Raw genomic sequence first — 6,000 nt, forward strand, 5'->3', positions numbered from 1 at the left:
CAGTTGGGAAAATTCTTGCTCAGAGACTTAGCCATAGATCGCGTGTTACCTTTCTGCTTCTCTTTCTCTATTTGATCCTTTATCTGGACCTTGTCGAGTGGTTTAGGGTCATCAGTAAAAGACACAACAATCTTTATTTTATTATTACCCAAATGTTCAAAATAATTGACACCTCCACTTTTTACATGGTGCCGCTTGCCAAACAGAAATATCCCATCATCTTTAAAGACCCTAACTGACCAGGAGACCCAGTCATATTTCTCGACAAGGGCATCCAGTATAGATTTAGCATACTCAGGGTCAACACTGCTCTGACTCTCCTTAAGCTTCTGTTCTAAATCAGTCTTGGCTTGCTCAACAAAGTTGCTCACACATTCATCCACAGCCGCCTTCATGCCTTCATGCGCTTCTCCACATCCTCCATGCGGTCTTGCCATTTCTTCACCATATCCTGTCCAACACTGCCTTCATTAAGTGCAGTGTAGTCCATCAATGATATGATCCCAACCAGGCCCGCCGACAGGGGGGGACAAATGGGTATGTTGTCCCGGGCCCAGGAATGGGGAGGGCCCAGAACTGGGCTCTCATGAAGTTGCGATTAAATTATTTTATTTCATTTCAAAATGCGTTGATTTGGGGGAGAAATGTGCTATATTTGCATTCAATAAATGATTTCTAGATCTTTTGCCTTTATTGTTGTTAGGACTAGGACTGTTTTGGCCTCTAGAGGCCGCTGTTATTTCCTTTTCTTGTCGTGTTCATTTTGGCCTCTAGAGGCCGCCACTGTTCCTGTGTTTTGTGTTTGTGTTAATTGCCTAATTATCTTCACCTGTGTCCTTAATTAGTTTGTCTATTTATACCCCTGAGTTCAGTCCTCTTGTCACGGAGTCTTTGTGCTGTTATGTTTATCTCCAGTTTCCTTTGTACTGTGTTTTTTGATCTTCTTAGCTTTTGAATTTTTGCACTTTGCTTTTCTTTTGGATTATACTCTTTGTTTTTTTTTTTGTTTGTCTTTTGTTTTGCCCTGTATATAGTGTATATAGTTTAAATAAACCTTTTGATTCTTTTTCTACTTCCGCCTCACGCCTCTGCATTTGAGTCATCCCCCTGGTGGCCTAGTGGGGGTTTGCTGGATTATCACACCAACGAACCAGGTTCGAATCCCAGCAAAACCCTAACAGAAAGACTCCGTCATGACCGACTCAGCAGAGGCTGCTTCAACTGTCTACCCGGCCAACCTTCAGGGAATTATGGCAGCTTTGACACGCTTCGGAGCGACCATGGACGCTCATGGACGTACGCTCACCAGCCAACGTGAGGCCCTCGCTCGCCACGAGGAACTGCTTCAGCAAATTGGGAAAACCCTGGCACAGCTGACATCTCTGCCTGCATCTCCTGCTCCTGATCCAGCTCCCACTCCTGCTCCAGTGCCTCCTGCAATGCTGCCTTCTTCACCTCGCGAACCCAGCCTTCCTGCACCACAGAGGTATGACGGCAAGCACAGTGAGTGCCGAGAGTTCCTTACCCAGTGTCAACTCACCTTTGAGCTTCAGCCTACCACCTACACTACGGATCGCCGCAAGATTGCCCTTGTGATCACCTTATTAGCTGGTAAGGCGCGAGCCTGGGCTACTGCTATCTGGCAAAGACAGGGACCTGAGTGCTTTGATTTCCAGCTGTTTTCTGAAGAGATGCTTCGGGTCTTCGATCAGGCAGACATCAGTACCGACGCAGCCCGAAAGCTCATGTCCATCCGGCAAGGAGGAAGCGTCGCAGATTACGCCATCTCGTTCCGAACACTCGCAGCAGTAAGTGGATGGAACGAGACTGCCCTGGTGTCAGCCTTCCACCATGGTCTGTCTGACCCCATCAAGGACGGTCTGGCCTCTATTGGATGCCCAAGTGACCTCGAAACCCTCATCTCACATGCTATTCGTCTGGACAACAGGATGAGAGAACGCCACCAAGCCTTGAGCCCCCCCAGCCTCCCTACCTCTACCTGGAGACCGTCTACCTCCTTCAGTGACTGTCCAGAACCCATGCAAGTGGGTCGTACTCGCCTCTCCGCATCTGAGAGGGAGCGCAGAAGGAGGGACAAGTGCTGCATCTACTGTGGCAAGCCTGGTCACTTCCGAGCATCATGTCCCGAACTCTTGGGAAAAGGACCGCCCCGTCCAGCCGAGGGAGGGTTGTGACGGGGCCTACCCTCTCTCCCGGACTCCCTGGCCAAGGAATCTACATCCCGGTCTCCATCTCCTGGGGTGAGTCTGTCCACTCTTGTCAAGCTTTGATAGACTCAGGGGCGGCTGGGAACTTTATGGATATTCACTTCGCCCAAAGCATCAATATTCCGACTGCACCTCTTGAAGTCCCACTGTCTGTGTCTGCCCTCGATGGCCAAGCGTTAGGTGATGGAAGAGTCACCCAAGTTACTTCTCCAGTTTTCCTCCAGTCTCAAGGCCACAAGGAAGAAATATCCCTGCACCTGATTCCTTCACCTGAGTTCCCAGTTATTCTAGGCCTTCCTTGGCTTACTCGCCACAACCCTCGCATAGACTGGGTAACAAGCCAGGTTGTGGAATGGGGCCCTGCATGCCATGCCTCTTGTCTGCTCTCTAGCTCTCCTGTGTCTCCTGCCGAGCCCCCTGATCTCACCGAGTTATCTCAAGTTCCCACAGAGTACTGGGATCTCAAGGAGGTATTCAGCAAGAGCAGGGCCGCCGTTCTTCCTCCGCACCGGGCCTACGACTGTGCCATCGACTTGCTCCCTGGGACTACCCCTCCTCGTGGCAGACTGTTTTCACTCTCTCAGCCAGAACGCAAGGCCATGGAGGAATACCTCAAAGATGCCCTGGTCTCTGGGTTTATTCGACCCTCCACTTCACCTGCTGGAGCCGGCTTCTTCTTTGTCGGCAAGAAGGATGGGGGGCTCCGACCATGTATTGATTACAGGGGCCTGAATAAGATCACTGTGCGCAACCGATATCCCCTTCCGCTGATGTCCACAGCTTTCGACCTGCTCCAAGGCGCCACCGTCTTCACCAAGTTGGACCTACGGAACGCATACCACCTCATCCGTATCCGACAGGGAGACGAGTGGAAGACTGCCTTTAACACCCCGTCTGGGCACTACGAATACCAGGTGATGCCCTTCGGACTCACCAACGCACCAGCTGTTTTTCAGGCCCTAATCAACGACGTCTTAAGGGACATGATTAACCTATACGTTTTTGTCTACCTCGACGACATCCTTATCTTTTCCAAGACCGTGCAGGAGCACCGCCACCATGTCCGCCAGGTTCTCCAGAGGCTGCTACAGAACAATCTGTTCGCCAAGGCCCAGAAATGCGAATTTCATGTTCCCGAGGTCTCCTTTCTGGGATTTATTGTACGGACAGGCCAACTCCAAATGGACCCTGTCAAGACCCTGGCCGTCCGGGATTGGCCTACTCCCAAGTCCGTTAAGGAGGTTCAGCGGTTCTTAGGATTCGCTAACTTCTACCGCAAGTTCATCAGGAACTTCAGTTCTGTGGCAGCACCCATGTCAGACCTCACCAAAGGGACAGGTGGATCTTATGGCTGGTCTCCTCAGGCAGAAAAGGCGTTCAAAGACCTCAAGGACCGCTTCTGCACGGCACCCATTCTGGTTCTCCCGGACACCTCCCAACCATTCATCGTGGAGGTGGACGCCTCGGACAGTGGTGTCGGCGCGGTGCTCTCTCAACGTTCGGAAGGAAAGCTGCACCCCTGCGCTTACTTCTCCCACCGCCTGAGTCCTGCTGAGTCCCGGTACGATGTGGGGGATCGAGAACTGCTAGCGGTCAAACTGGCCCTTGAGGAGTGGAGGCACTGGCTGGAGGGAGCACAACATCCATTCCTGGTTTGGACTGACCACAAGAACCTGGAGTACCTCCAGCAAGCCAAGAGACTGAACCCTCAACAGGCTAGGTGGGCCCTGTTTTTCAGTCGGTTTGACTTCACCCTCTCATACCGCCCCGGCTCCAAGAACACCAAACCTGACGCACTGTCCAGACTGTTCTCTGCCACTAACAGGGAAAATGAAGTCGGGCCTATTATCCCTGTGTCCCGGATTGTGGCCCCTGTCCGCTGGGGTATTGAGGAGGCTGTCCGACGAGCCCAACGCCAGGACCCCGGTCCTGGGACGGGGCCACCAGGCCTCTTGTACGTCCCACATCAAGCCCGGGCCAAGGTTCTCCAGTGGGGTCACTCTTCCCCTCTCACCGCCCACCCGGGAGCTCGGAGGACCCTGGACTTCCTGAAAAGACGCTTCTGGTGGCCTAACATGGAGAAGGAAGTAAGGTCATTTGTCCTGTCCTGTGAGGTTTGCACCAGAACCAAGAACCCACGACAGCGTCCCCAGGGTCTCCTGCATCCTCTGACCATTCCCCGGCGTCCCTGGTCCCACGTGGCAGTCGACTTTATCACGGGTCTCCCTGAGTCACAAGGTAACACGGTCATTTTGGTCTTAGTTGACAGATTCTCCAAGGCCTGCCGCTTCATACCACTGTGCAAACTCCCCTCTGCTCTTGAAACTGCGAAACTTTTGTTTAATCATGTCTTCCGAGTCTTTGGTCTTCCACAGGACATCGTCTCAGACCGAGGGCCCCAGTTCTCCTCCCGAGTGTGGCACGGGTTCTGCAAGGTCATCGGAGCCACTGCCAGCCTCTCCTCTGGGTTTCACCCACAGTCCAATGGTCAGACGGAGAGGCTCAACCAGGACCTGGAAACCACCCTGCGAGGCCTGGCTATGGATAACCCGACATCGTGGAGCACCTGGCTGCCATGGGCGGAGTACGCCCACAACACCCTGCAGTCATCGGCCACCAAGCTGTCGCCATTCCAGTGCCAATTCGGGTTCCAGCCACCTCTGTTCCCGGACCAGGAGGAGGACGCGGGGGTGCCCTCGGTCAACCAATATGTGAGACGGTGTCGCAAGACCTGGAGCAAGGTCAGGAAGACCCTCATACAGACCTCCAGAACCAACCAGACTCAGGCCAACCGCCATAGAAGACCTGCACACGCTTTCCGCCCTGGGCAGCGTGTTTGGCTGTCCACTAAGGACCTTCCACTGCGGGTGGAGAACCGCAAGCTTGCTCCTCGCTACATTGGCCCCTTCAAGGTGGTGCGCAGGGTGAACCCTGTCTCCTACCGGCTCCAGTTGCCCCGGACTCTGAGGATCAACCCCACTTTCCATGTTTCCCTGTTACGGCCCGTACTGACGTCTACGTATGCCCCTGCCCCTAGGAACCCCCCACCCCCCCGCATCTTCCAGGGGCAGACTGTGTTCACTGTGAATCGCCTGCTTGACTCCCGCCGGGTCCGCGGCGGGTTGCAATATCTGGTGGACTGGGAGGGCTATGGTCCTGAGGAGCGCTGCTGGGTTCCTGCTCGGGATGTCCTTGATAAAGAACTATGTCGGGACTTCCATTCGGCCCATCCGGATCGCCCTGGGAACGTCAGGAGACGCTCCTAGAGGGGGGGGTCCTGTTAGGACTAGGACTGTTTTGGCCTCTAGAGGCCGCTGTTATTTCCTTTTCTTGTCGTGTTCATTTTGGCCTCTAGAGGCCGCCACTGTTCCTGTGTTTTGTGTTTGTGTTAATTGCCTAATTATCTTCACCTGTGTCCTTAATTAGTTTGTCTATTTATACCCCTGAGTTCAGTCCTCTTGTCACGGAGTCTTTGTGCTGTTATGTTTATCTCCAGTTTCCTTTGTACTGTGTTTTTTGATCTTCTTAGCTTTTGAATTTTTGCACTTTGCTTTTCTTTTGGATTATACTCTTTGTTTTTTTTTTTGTTTGTCTTTTGTTTTGCCCTGTATATAGTGTATATAGTTTAAATAAACCTTTTGATTCTTTTTCTACTTCCGCCTCACGCCTCTGCATTTGAGTCATCCCCCTGGTGGCCTAGTGGGGGTTTGCTGGATTATCACACCAACGAACCAGGTTCGAATCCCAGCAAAACCCTAACAATTGTCTTTGA

This window comes from Neoarius graeffei, chromosome 19, assembly GCF_027579695.1.
Source record: "Neoarius graeffei isolate fNeoGra1 chromosome 19, fNeoGra1.pri, whole genome shotgun sequence".
Classification (NCBI taxonomy): Eukaryota; Metazoa; Chordata; class Actinopteri; order Siluriformes; family Ariidae; genus Neoarius; species Neoarius graeffei.